Raw genomic sequence first — 15,000 nt, forward strand, 5'->3', positions numbered from 1 at the left:
TTGATTTCCTCGCTGGTGCAGTTACGGCTCTGGGACGTTAATTCACAGGACTTTAAGCTTCTGGAATGCTTGTTCATTCAGGATATGTCACGGTTTATGCACAAGTTTTAGTATTGCGTATGCTCACACATTATAATAGATATACATTATAATAGATATATGTGTGTATATATATATATATATATATATATATATATATATATATATATATATATATATATATATATATATATATATATGTGTGTGTGTGTATTACCTACATGCATTCTTTAACGATCAAATTAAGGCTGAAATTCCTCTGCAGAAAAAATATCTGAAGTACCGGCTTTTTTTATAACCCTGCAAAGAAGGCTCATCAGTTGCAAGTAAATCCAGTAATATATATTCTAAACGCTTTTCAGCAAGTTTATGTATATGTGTATATATATATATATATATATATATATATATATATATATATATATACACACACACACACACACACATATATATATATATATATATATATATATATATACACACACACACACACACATATATATATATATATATATATATATATATATATATATATATATATATATATACACGTTATCTACTTACTCCCAATTGTACAGTGGCTTCCGTGCCTATTAAATTGTATCACATATACTTGAAGCTGTCTTTGGGTTTCCAACAGCGATACACTATGTATGTCTCAGTACTTGTCCTCTTAAGTAAGAAGACTACCAACTCGCTCGGCAATAGGAATTTTGATGCGGAACTAGAAAACAGTTTACATAACAAATTGGTCTGTAACCACACCTACCACCTACGGGTAACTAGACAGTGAACCCAAATATGTTGAAGAGTTTGGGAATTTCAAGTGATACAGCATAAGTCTTGAAAATTTTCAGTGTCATACACTCAGGGTTTTAAACACGATGACAGCCTGAGGGCACATTACAGGATTCATTTCGATTTAGCTGATGGATGCCGTGGGGCTGAATCTATAAAATGAGCCATTATATAAAGGATACAAATATACATTTATATCATAGAGAAGGTGTTCTTTTTTGGATAGGCCAATACAAATGAGCACCCAATAAGGAGGATATAGAGAAATAAAAAAAAAATGCATCTTTTGGTTTGATAACAGGTTCAGTGACAAGGTCTACTCTTAGCAAAATCCCCAAAGAAATGCGTTGACGAAAATATGAAGCAAAAATACTTATACACTGAACAACAACAACAACAACAATAATAATTAAGTACTATAATTCCGAGTCGGATATGCACGGGTATTTGAAAACGGTTTCATCACAACTTTCCTTTGCTAAGAATCCTAGTTTTAATTCTTACTTCTCAGAGGGAATGAATCACAAAGAGAGCTTAAGGAACTTCCAAAAGACTCAGGGCAAAATGAGCCATAGGAAATTGATACTGAAAACCCATTACAAGAGAGATTACGGCCAAAAATTACATGTACCCAATTGTTTAGTTTATGTAAGAACTTGATTTGTTACTTACTATTAGAAGGCTTCACCAAAGTGAGTGGACCTGCAATAGAAAAAAAGAAGAGCACATTAAAACCTGAAACGGTATATCATTTGAAGCTGAAAAAAAAAAAAAATCAACACGTATTTAACATAAACCTCTTTCTGTCTGTCTCTCTACATATATGTACACAAGAACACATATATACATATGTATGTATGGATGTATGTATATATATGTATATATATATATATATATATATATATATATATATATATATATATATATATATATATATATATATATATATATATATATATATATATATATATATACACACACACACACACAACCTAGGTAGTAGGGTTTAATATAATCGTGATTGAGGTGCGCCCGAGACAGTCTTACAATCGCATGTTGCATTTACTTAATTCTTTATAAGTGAAGAGCAGGAGCACCTTGCAAATCTTATTTTTATCATCAATATGCTGTTTATGTTTTTTTAAATCTCCTTAATTCGAAATGCTTAACAAAGGCTTGAATTCAGGCTAATGGTGAACCAGTGATTCATTTTTTTTTTATAATGCCAGTCTGTTGCTTCTATTTCAAATCTGAAACCACGCCATGTTCGTGATAACAATACGTATCATTTCCATATTCCCCGAAACAAGATTAATTCTAATACAGCTGGTAAGCGCTCTCTCTCTCTCTCTCTCTCTCTCTCTCTCTCTCTCTCTCTCTCTCTCTCTCTCTCTCCAAGATGAAACATCTTCTCCCTACGTGTTGCACAGAATATTGCATAAGAACATAATTTTTACAAAGCAAGAGCTTTCACTCCTCCTGCCTCTCTGACTGCAAGCAAGGATTCCAAGATGTAATACTTACAACTGCAATGTCTCCTCTCCAACTCTGATAAAAGAAAACACGCGTGCCCACACTCACAGGCAAGACAAGAGAGGGAGATAAAAACAAAATAAAACCCAGCAATTATAATCTGTTTTCGCCAAGGATTATGAAACAATGGGAGTCTCAGAGGAGCAACAGAAACAGAGAGAGACAGAGACAGACCCCCGCGAATGTGTAAAAAAAAAAAAAAGTGTAAAAAAAAAAAAAAAAAACCGTCTTTGTCCCCTGGAGAAGGACGAATTTGTCTTCCCACAAAGCAGGCAAAGACCCTCAATTAAAGACGATTTTTTTTTTCTCTCAATTCTTTCGAGCAAGGAAATCGTTGGAAGTGACTATTCGTCTTTTCCTCTGGCGGGAAAACCTATTTCCTGCACCTCGTGTTTTGCATTTCGTAGCATCTCTCGTTCGCGCCGCTAGGTGGCATTATCGTCCTTATCGCCCGGGAAATCTCTGGGAGAAACTGCGCGCGCACCTATAACGCTGCCATTAAGCAACAAGTTGCTGCATACCTCTGGCATAGTATCTTGGTTGATTATCAACGCCTTAATGACCTCTGTAAGGCTTTTACAACTCAGGCTGGCTGTGCTCAAAACAGATTACCATCACCTTGGATACATGAACACATAAATGGCGGAAGAGAGAGAGAGAGAGAGAGAGAGAGAGAGAGAGAGAGAGAGAGAGAGAGAGAGAGAGAGAGAGAGAGAGAGAGAGAGAGAGAGAGAGGAATCCCTAAAGAGACTACCCCAGTAGTGAATAAAACAGTTTATTAAAATAAAAAATTAATAGTAATAGTATTTTTAACAAATGTAATGTTGAATGCATTAGAGAGAGAGAGAGAGAGAGAGAGAGAGAGAGAGAGAGAGAGAGAGAGAGAGAGAGAGAGTATCAATACAGTGATCAGGGGAATCTCAAAAGATACTAAGAAACTCCAAAAATTAAAAACAATATTTGTTGAACTTAATATTTTTAAACAGTGTATTAGAACAGCATAATGATGGTCACTGCTTGGTGCTCCCACACTGGACGAATTTTTAAACAAATAATTGCCTATTTTACTAGTAAACCCTACGATAAACCTCATTCAAGATAATACTAAACTGCTATGGATATCATGAAACAACATTAACACAAAAATTTGTGATAAAAACATAAACCAGATTATACCCGTGGTTTTATAATATGCTATAGTTTACTGAATTCAGATACTGTCATATGGCGTTTCGTGTTACAGTTTTTAGTCTTCTGTAAAATAAAACTATTGTGCCCGCTTTGTCTGTCCGTCCGCCCTCGGATCTTGAAAACTACTGAGGCTAGAGGGCTGCAAATTGGTATGTTGATCATCCACCCTCCAATCATCAAACATACCAAGTTGCAGCCCTCTAGCCTCAGTAGTTTTTATTTTATCTAAGGTTAAAGTTAGCCATAATCGTGTCCCTGGCAACGATATAGGACAGGCCACCACCGTGGTTAAAGATTCATGGGCCGCGGCTCATACAGCATTATACCGAGACCACCGAAAGATACTTTTTACGGGCTGCTGAAGAGCAAGAGCCCGTGCCAACACAAAGCTGGCTAAACCTAACTACCGAAAGAGAGATCTATTTTCAGTGGCCTTGATTATACGCTGTGCAGAAAACTCGAATGCGCTGAAGAAACTTCGGCTCATTTAATACTTGTTAATTTCAGATATATTAAATTTTTAACGATCTTGGCAGATTTGTGGCTTTTCCGGTTCTGCTCTATGCAGGTTTTTGTCAGTTGTTCGCTCAAGATACATCCAAGGTTTTAATACTCTTGATATAGTCAATCTTTCATACTCTTTTAAAGTCTTGCAATAATACTTTGTATCCGTTTCTTTGCTTGAGGAAACATTGTTCCTTTGTAAGCTCCCATGAACTTTCTAATAGTTCCTCTTGATCATGATATTTGCAAAAACGCATTTACTTCCCAAGCTTTCACGGTCTTTTCCACCCAATAATGCGTCATAAAGGACTGAATAGACAATAATAATAAAAAAAAAGGGTCCTCCATGTTTACAAACCTAAACAAACACGGTAATAACAGAGTGCCACCAACAAACAAACAACGAAATGACTGCTTAAACAAGAAACTATGGGAGGGTTATATATACCACTTGGGGAATACCAGGTACGCCGCTGCAACCCACTAGAATGTGGAGTATGTGCAGACAACCTCTGCCGGGTTGTATTACCAAAACCAATTACCCCGGCCATTGCATCACGTCACTGTATCTTTTTATTTTTTTCTTTCCCATTTCTTTTTTGCGCTAGATTACACAGATAAAGGCTGACGCGTTTTTTAAAAATACGCAAATCTGGTTTCATACCGTCAAGTTCATACGTGAAAAATAAACGCAGTATTTTCAGACCACGCGTAAACTAATCATTGAGTACAGACGTAAACGAATATCTTAAGTATATATATTCTATCAACTGCTTTAAAGACAACGTAAGACTAATTGGAAACAAAAGAATATTTAGCAACGTACCAATGGGCGTATACGCTGATAAGAGGGATCATATATATACATTTATAATCATTAACGTATAAATATTAAGGAATCCTCAAGCGTCATTTTCATATAACCAATTACCACTATTCTCTTGTTGGTGAATTCTCTCTCTCTCTCTCTCATATTTCTAAAAACTTTCATGGCGCTTCGCGTTCATTGGTTATGTTCACTAAACATCTTTCTGCTTAGAATACTAATAGGATTTTTATTATGAAAATGAAATGTGTCTTTTTGTGATCTCTCTCTCTCTCTCTCTCTCTCTCTCTCTCTCTCTCTCTCTCTCTCTCTCTCTCTCTCTCTCTCTCTCTCATCTTCTTTTTAAAAAAAAATATTTCACCTCCACACGTTCTTTTCGCTACGTTCACTAAACATCTTGCTGCTTAGAATACAAATAGGATTTTTAATATAAAAATAAAATTCCAAGGATTCTTTGTACCCTTTCACTTATCAGAAAACCAATATTTTCATATTTGTGAGCTCTCCCTCTCTCTCTCTTCATTTTTTTTACGTTCTTTGGGTACATTCCTTCTATTATCCTTCTTTTTTTCTCTTCAGGCAATTTTGTTTTATCTCAAGGTCTTCCCTTCCCACCCCAAATAGAAGAGAAAATCAATGGACCAATATTTCTCTTTTTCTCTCTCTTCTTTCTTTCGTCTTTCCTTGAATCTACACAATGGAAATCTTTCACGCCTCCATTAGGGTCATTGTTCTAAAGCTAACATATTTTTTTTCTTTCGCATAATTACTTTTCAATTCTTAATTACAATATATCTTCTGTTCTATCTCATCTTTGTTCGTTTTTGTATAAACTTTATTGATCTTTCTTCCACTCCCCCCTACAACACCCTCTCTCACTTCGCTCGACTCTCCGATGTTCTTTTGTTCTTTTTTAAATATGTTTTTATTCCTTTGCTTCGGGTCTTCCTTAATTCTCGTCTTACATATCTCCTTTTCGTCATTGTTAGTCTTGTTTTTCCTTTAAGTGGCTTTCCTGCTTTATTTTTTGCATGTTTTAAATCTCTTTTACATCTAATTATTTTCTCTAACTCCTCTTCCTCTTCTCATTTATCTGTTGGCTTCAACTGCCTCCCTCTTTATCACTGTATCCTCGTGTTTGGTTTTGGCTTCATCCTTCCAACACATTTTTAATCTCTAGTTCACCAAATTCCTTCTTCTAATCTCCCTCTTCCTGTTTGTTCTATCCCTTCAACCTCTTTCTAATCCCTTGTTCAACAGGTAAATTGGTGCAGTCACTTTCTTACTGTTTCTTTATTTTTTCAGCCCCTCTCTGGTTTCTTGTCTATCTCGTCCCTTCCCTTAATCTCCAACTTCGTGTTTTATTGGTTTCATTTTTCAACCGTTTTTTAATTCCTTGTTTGCCAAGTTCATTTATATAGCGACCCCATTTACTTATTCTTTTGTGTCATTCCTTCTGTCATTTTCTAGTTCCCTGTTCGTCTTTTTCCTTCCTCGACTTGTGCTTTTGATTAATTCTTTTCCATCCAATTGTAATTCTTTACATGTCTGGGTTCTCCCTTTAATCTCCCTTTCCCTTTTTTTAGCTTTCTGTAAAAGAAAACTATTGTGCCGTCTCTGTCTGTCCGTACTTTATTCTGTCCGCCCTCAGATCTTAAATACTAATTAGGCTAGAGGGCTGCAAATTGATATGTTGATCATCCACCCTCTAATCATCAAACATACCACAATGCAGCCCTCTAGCCTCAGTAGTTTTGATTTTATTTAAGGTTGAAGTTAGCCACAATTGCGCTTCTGGTAACGATACAGGATAGGCCACCACCTGGCCGTGGTTAAAGTTTCATGGGTCGCGGCTCATGCAGCATTTTACCGAGACCACGGATAGATCTACTTTCGGTGGCCTTGATTATACGCTGCTCAGAAAACTCAATTGCACCGAAGAAACTTCGGCGCATTTTTTACTTGTTGGCTTTACTGTCTCTAACCCTACTTAATTCCAAGACCATCAAGTCTTTTCATCTAATTTCCCTCTTTTCGATTTTTTCATTATTATTCCCGTCACTTTCTACATCTGTGTTCATCGAGTTCCATCTTATAATTTCCTACTTCTTGTTTCTTTGCAAAAATCAGCAGCACCTTATTTCTCGTTTCTTATTGAGATGGGAGACGCCTCTTCAGGCTGACCTCCTGCCAAGATTTCCAAACCCCCCTCTGGAATTCTGGACACGAACTTGAGGATTATACTCCCCAAACAATATACAGATAAAAAGTATAAATATATATAAGTATATTATATATTTATATATATTTCAACCTTATGCCATTCAGACTAATTGGGGGTGGCTGGAGAGAAAAAAATAATACAACAGTCGTTGATATATCCATAATTCCACTGCTAAATTAAATATTCACCCTCTGTGCAAGTATCTTACACTATATATATATATATATATATATATATATATATATATATATATATATATATATATATATATATATATATATATGTGTGTGTGTGTGTGTGTGTGTGTATATATATATATATATATATATATATATACATATACATACAAACATATTTATATATATAATATATATTTATATATGTATATATAAATATGATATTTGCACGAATCAAGCTCGAGGGTGAGGTTGCTAGCCCTACACGCAGCCCACAGGTACGGTTCCTGAGCAAAGTAAAGCACAATAGTGCCTTTGATGGCCTAAACAGTGAATGCAATTCACTGCTGCAATCTCTTTAGTGAGTTGAATGTGCTGGTGGAGTATTGCATAGGGCTAGCAACTTCATCCAACACGAACTTGGTGAAAACTGGAAGGTTAACAAAACTGGAAAGATGTATGTATGTATGTACATATGAGCCTTTCAGTCGAGAAACATGCCAAGCGCCATCCTGGGCCAAAGTATTTTTAATTTAATTTATCATATTTTAAAAATGGCACTTGGCATGTTTCTCGACTGAAAAACTCATATATATAAATGTATATTTATACACAATATATATATATATATATATATATATATATATATATATATATATATATATATATATATATATATATATATATATATATATATATATATATATATATACATATATATATGTGTGTGTGTGTGTGTGTGTAAGTGTGTGTGTGTGTGAGTGCGTTTAGGAGTGACGTATTCCCAGAACCTCTCGGAATAGAATTATTCACCACTGAAGAACATCAAAGAGACCGTAAGTTACGCCAGCAAAGTAAAAAGGTTTTGAGTTTTACAGTTTCGGACAAAGCAATGAGAGAGAGAGAGAGAGAGAGAGAGAGAGAGAGAGAGAGAGAGAGAGAGAGAGAGAGAGAGAGAGAGAGAGAGAGAGAGGTCAGGGTTCACAGGCTCCTTATGGAGTTTCACGACGCTTCAATATATTCAAATATATTCATTCTCCTTATTTTCTCCCTCATTAAAGCCATCATTACAGTCATCGCCAGAATTTGTAATTTCAAATAACCGCCGCTGGACATACCAAGATCTACGGATGATAACAGGGTCTAATTTCTAGAATGAAGAAGAAACAGCATTACGGTAACCATCTAGAAAAGCACTTAAACAGATATAACACTTCATTTTACTATGGTGTTCCAATGAAGTTTGACGACGTTGGGTCTGTTCACTACTTGTACTGGTGTCCACTACGAAAGGCCAGAAGACGTAAGCGCATGGGAAGCTCATAAATCATATATATATATATATATATATATATATATATATATATATATATATATATATATATATATATATGAGTGTGTGTGTAAGAGAGAGAGAGAGAGAGAGAGAGAGAGAGAGAGAGAGAGAGAGAGAGAGAGAGAGAGAGAGAGAAAGTGGCATTGTTCCATGATTGTCCCTTTTTCCCATAAGGATAAAGTGCGCAGACTTCTTACAGTATTTGAGATATGCCGGAAGTTATGAGCGTTGCCGCAATGAAGACTGTTTCTCATAAGATAGAGCTGCCGGAAATAAAGGAAAGGAAAAAGAGAAAGGATATATGAAGCACATGATAAAACTGTGACCGAACATAGGCAAAGGAGGTTATAAAAAAAACACGTACATTATACGCAGAGAGAGAGAGAGAGAGAGAGAGAGAGAGAGAGAGGAATATGGCGATAAAAAGGGAGTAAAGGATACAGAAAGAGAAAGAAAGAATACAGCGACAGAGAGAGAGAGAAAAAAAGAGAAAGAGAGAGAGAGGAAGGATAAGTAGACACAGAGAGAGAGAGAGAGAGAGAGAGAGAGAGAGAGAGAGAGAGAGAGAGAGAAAGGCGAAGAAAGCCAGAGAGAGAAACAGCGACCCAAACAAATGAGGCTCCATCCGACAGGGGTGACGGGAGAGGTCTCCTGCCTCCAATGGCGTTACGATCCTGCCCCTGCCGCAGGAGACGACAGGAGAGACATCCGAAAGAGTCACTTGAGCTTCCGCCGATGATTTAAAGTGTCGTAAAAGAGGAGACTCGAGAAAATGCAGCCGAGATTTATTCTGGGGGATCCTGAATAATTCCTCTGGCTGGCAGTGCTGTGAGCGCGTCTATGGGAGTTTGTGTATTTGTTTATATAAAATGTGTGTTTACATAGGAATGTTCTTTATATATAAATACATATAAATACATAAATCCATATATAATAGAATGTGTGTATTGATATATGGATGTTCTTTATATATAAATACGTAAATACATATAAATACATAAATAATAGAATGTGTGTATTGATATAGGAATGTTCTTTATATATAAATACACATAAATACATAAATCCATATATAATAGAATGTGTGTATTGATATATGGATGTTCTTTATATATAAATACGTAAATACATATAAATACATAAATAACAGAATGTGTATTGATATAGAGATGTTCTTTATATATAAATACATAAATCCATAAATAATAGAATGTATGTATTGATATAGGGATTTTTTATATAAATATACATAAATACATATAAACACATAAATCCATAAACAATAAAATGTGTATTGATATTTGGATGTTCTTTATATATAAATACATAAATCTATAAAGAGACATACAGATATTTGTGTACGATTTTGATTAGAAGAAATACAAATTGAATGTAAAATCCGCTGTAAGTTAATTTTCAATATTTTCCAGAATAACGAATTCGGTTACACTTCTTAAAATACTATTCTATGCAATGAAACATGTACTGTACATACATACATGGATACACACACACACACACATATATATATATGTATATGTATGCATATGTCATAATATACATTGACAACAATATGAAAGTTATCATAATTTCTGTTGAGTACTGAATCACATCTTCGTTATAATATTTAAAATGACCACGAAGCAAACAGACATTCAACAACATGTCATAGAGAACAAACCAACGATAAAAAACAATAAAGCAGAGGATAAGAGAAAGAGAAATAAAAATAGAAAGAGAGAGAGAGAGAAAAAAAATGAACTCCAAGCACCTGACCCCTGGAACCCCGTGAGGTCACTACCACTCCCCCTACGGGAAAACCTCCCACCCTACCTACCCACCCCAATCCTCATTTCGGGTATGCAAAGAGGGACACGCCGTGTAGTCCAGCACCTAGGACCCGAGTCCTTAGACTCCTTACCAGTAGCAGATACCCTCCACGCCCTCCAGCAACCTTGCACTGGGCGGGTCCAGATTTTTTTTTTCTTTTTTTTTCTCATCCACCCACCTCAGAGGTCAGCCCATATTGCTCGAAACTTCAGGGTCAACACACTTCTTGGTGTACGCTGGGTGTTCTTCCTGCGTTGTTTTAATAAGAGTACACATCTCTCTCTCTCTCTCTCTCTCTCTCTCAGTTTGTTTGTTTTTGTATGTTGTCGTATATTCGGAAATCTGCATTTTAATATCAAGCTTCGTTCCTAACTCTCTCTCTCTCTCTCTCTCTCTCTCTCTCTCTCTCTCCGTTTGTTTGTTTTTGTATGTTGCCGCATATTCAGAAACCTGCATTTTAATATCAAGTTTCGTGTCCTATCTCTCTCTCTCTCTCTCTCTCTCTCTCTCTCTCTCTCTCTCTCTCTCTCTCTCTCTCTCTCTCTCTCTCTATTTGTTTTTATCAGTAATCGCATATTCAGAAACCTGTATAATATTATCAAGCTTTCTGTCAGGGCTTGTGTTTCATATCTACAAAATACTATAAAATGTGCTTTAACACACTTTCAAGATAACATTTCCATGAGTTTTAATTTACATTCTCTTATCTCTCGATATGTCAATTTATTCTGAAGTTAATTTAACATCAAGAAATTTTCAATTTCTATCCAACCTCTGTCTCGGAAGTCACCTCTCCCGTTCCTCCTCAGTCCGGTCTCTGTCTGTCTGTCTGTCCTTCCATCTCCTTCCAGGGAGACGAAAGAGATTTCATCATTATCGAAAACCTGCATCTCTGGTCGTCAGTTCCTGCTGATAAGTTCATTTCCTCTAAATCACCGCGTCTGTTGTTTCCTCATTCTCCTCTGACTCCTTTCCAAGACCTCCTTCCTCTGAGAAGGTCCTTCGCTTCTGTTAAGTAAACAGCATTTCACAACATTACCTTGATACCCTTCTCGGAGGCTGCTCTAGATTTTCTTCGTATTTCAATGGAGCTTTTTTTTTCTACCTCTCATTCTTCTCTGTAATTTCGATATTCCGTTCCTCTCATTCTCCTTCTCTAGCACTTCCTTCCTACTACGCTTCGTTATTTGTTTCTCTCTCTCTCTCTCTCTCTCTCTCTCTCTCTCTCTCTCTCTCTCTCTCTCTCTCTCTCTTCTTCTTCTTCTTCATACGGTCTTCCAAACCTTCCTTTCGCAAGCATATGTTTTATTACCCTTTTATGCCTGCGCTGTCTGTTTCCTGTTTTCCTTCGGATGGAACAGCCTATACAGTCTTGACCCCAATCGGACCCACGTAGCAGCTAACGCGCTCTCTCTCTCTCTCTCTCGCTCTCTCTCTCTCTCTCTCTCTCTCTCTCTCTCTCTCTCTCTCTCTCTCTCTCTCTCTCTCTCTCTCTAAGCCACGGCATGCCGGTCATTTAAAGCACGAATATATGAGAAATTAGCAATGTTGATCCTAAATTGGTTACATTTTGCAAACTTTCTCTCTCTCTCTCTCTCTCTCTCTCTCTCTCTCTCTCTCTCTCTGTCTCTCTCTCTAATGTCTAATGGCTACCCTCACAGAATTTCTTTTGTGATGACAGTGCTCAGATAAGCTAAATGATTAAATGCAACAATAAAACACAAAGGCTATTGTAATTTGTTAGCTCATACACCATGAACTGAGGAAAAATAAATTATCATTATTACTACTATTATTCCTAATATTAACAATTTAACCATTACATCTTCTACAATTATTCCTGTTATTACTGCACATAATAAAACACTGCTATTACTCTTATTATGATTATGTCTAATTAATCACTGCGGATTAAAATAACTGATACTAGCAATGCCACCACATTTTCTTATTATATCATAATAACCACTATTCTACAATTACGACAAATTACACTTGCATTAAAAGTACACTAAACAACAGAGAGAGAGAGAGAGAGAGAGAGAGAGAGAGAGAGAGAGAGAGAGAGAGAGAGAGAGAGAGAGAGAGAGAGAGAGAGAATCACTGAAAAAACGACCATAAGAAATCCACTCAAAATCTAGTTCATCACTTCGACCAGATGATGAATCTGGTTCATTAATTCGCTGAAAACTACTTCTCTCTTGACCAGATGTGCCGTTCAAAAGGTCATAAAACCAGCTTTTTCAGCTCATATGTCAACGTAGCAACAACGACACGAACAATATAATAATAATAATAATAATAATAATAATAATAATAATAATAATAATAATAATAATAAGTAAATAAAGCATTAATAATAATCTTAACAAGAACAGATAACTTGATCGACAGTTAGGCAAAAGTATTGCCAGAATACTACGAACCTTAGGATTATGATTAATATATGTAAACACCCCCTTTATTGTCGCCTTTTTCCTTTGCATCTACGAATTTCTCTAACACAATATTTCTCTGAATTTCTCTGCTTGAAATTAAATTTCAAATTCCACATCAGTCTCCAAGTTAAAATCTCTGTTATTACCTGCTATGGTTCGACAGATGTTCATACGGAGCATTTTCATATTTCTAGATCCTTTTTAAGTCTTACATTCTTATAATCCACAGAGGCTCTTAAACTAAAACTGAATCTTTGTCTTAAAGTTTCTGTTTAGTTAGAACATTAAATGCCCGTAACTAGTCCAGATCGCTTTTGATATACAGTATATATACACATTACACATACACACACACACACACACACACACACACACACACACACACACATATATATATATATATATATATATATATATATATATATATATATATATATATATATATATATCAAAATAGTACTCTTGAACACTGAACATATCAATTATATATCTTCTATAGTTTTTATTCATATTAGTGGACAACCATCTGTAAATTTCCTCCACCACCAAACATACGTAAATCAAGACAAGAGATATCATGTCCCATAAACAAAACAAAACAAAGCAAAAATTTCAGCGACATATCCCTAACACACGAGAACCAACCAAAAAGATATCACACATCCGAAAAAACATACGAGACGTCCACAGAAATACCAGATGATATCCTTCACGAAGACCGGACCTCATTTCATTCCTAAATGATCCTGTTGCACGTCCACTGAATGTTAAAACATAATTCTCTTCCTTTAAACGTTGCAAAAGAATGGCAAGAAGTTACTGTGTTTATAAGAAGTGAACTTTCAATTGATATACATGTCATAGGCTAAAGCGGATTCTTAACATTCTCTTTAAGTTTTCCGTAAAAGAAAACTATTGTGACGGCTTTGTCTGTTCGTCCACACTTTTTTTGTCCGCCCTCAGATCTTAAGAACCACTGAGGCTAGAGGGCTGTAAATTGATATGTTGATCATCCACCCTCCAATCACCAAGCATAGCATTGCACCCCTCCTAGCCTCGTTAGTTCTTATTATATTTAAGGTTAAAGTTAGCCATAATCGTACTAATGGCACCGCTACAAGTACCAACAACACAGGCCACCACCGGACCGTGGATGAGTTTCATGAGCTGTGGCTAAGAGTCTCATGGGCTGTGTCTGAAAGTTTCATACAGGATTATACGCTGTACAGAAAACTCGATTGCGCCGAAGAAACTTCTTCGCATTTTTTACCTGTTTTATAAAAATCTCATAATCGCATGAGTCACAGGAATGGCGAAGAAATCCACAATGGCGTAATTGTATACAGTATATATTTAAATATATATATATATATATATATATATATATATATATATATATATATATATATATATATATATATATACATACTAGGCGAGGGCTTTCAGGAAACTGCTCGACTTTTCTTTCTGACAAGGAGAATCGAGTAGGTTCTCGAAAGCTCTCGCTTTCTATGTTTTTAATATATATTTACAATTTCACCATTGTGGGATTCTTTACCATTCTTTTTTCATATGCTTTCTAACCGAGCTCCTGGGGAAAAATGGATAATAATGGCGTGGAACACAATAAGAGGCAACATCAAAAGATGAATGTGATAACGAAATTACGAGGACGAAGCCTGAAGCCTTAACAAGCGATTAAAATTTTTTCAAGGATCGCGTTTAGCACTAAACACCTGCCGTGTGCAGAGCTATTACAATGTCAGGTATGCTGAGTTTCTATGTAGGTGTAAGCCTTTCCGAGTGCTTACTGACTTACGTATATAACCATATACTACCTAAATATGCGGTACATGTGAATATGGAAGATCAGGACAAAATATTTTGTACTTTTTTGTTTTGTTTCTTCTTTATATTTAGCAGAATAGCTAAAATAATTCATTGCAGTATCTTATACGACTAAGAAAAATCTAACCGAATGACATAATAAATAAAAAAAAATGCAAAATTTTACTGGACGAAAGTAAAAATAATAAAATCCCTCTGAGCTTCACTTTATATATATATATATACATAATCCCTCTGAGATTCACTTTATATATATA

At 35.6% G+C, this 15,000-nt stretch overlaps 1 protein-coding gene across 2 annotated transcripts in view; it reads right to left on the reverse strand.

Moving 5' to 3' along the window:
* The window catches only part of LOC136831252 (uncharacterized PE-PGRS family protein PE_PGRS54-like), a 356,693-nt gene that overhangs the window by 112,976 nt on the left and 228,717 nt on the right, over window positions 1–15,000 (reverse strand). For both annotated transcript variants that reach the window (XM_067091315.1, XM_067091317.1), the window contains exon 3: window positions 1,510–1,539. The gene's annotated coding sequence lies outside the window, so the exon portion shown is untranslated. The remainder of the gene's footprint in view (window positions 1–1,509; window positions 1,540–15,000) is intronic.

Source organism: Macrobrachium rosenbergii, chromosome 48 (assembly GCF_040412425.1).
Source record: "Macrobrachium rosenbergii isolate ZJJX-2024 chromosome 48, ASM4041242v1, whole genome shotgun sequence".
Classification (NCBI taxonomy): domain Eukaryota; kingdom Metazoa; phylum Arthropoda; class Malacostraca; order Decapoda; family Palaemonidae; genus Macrobrachium; species Macrobrachium rosenbergii.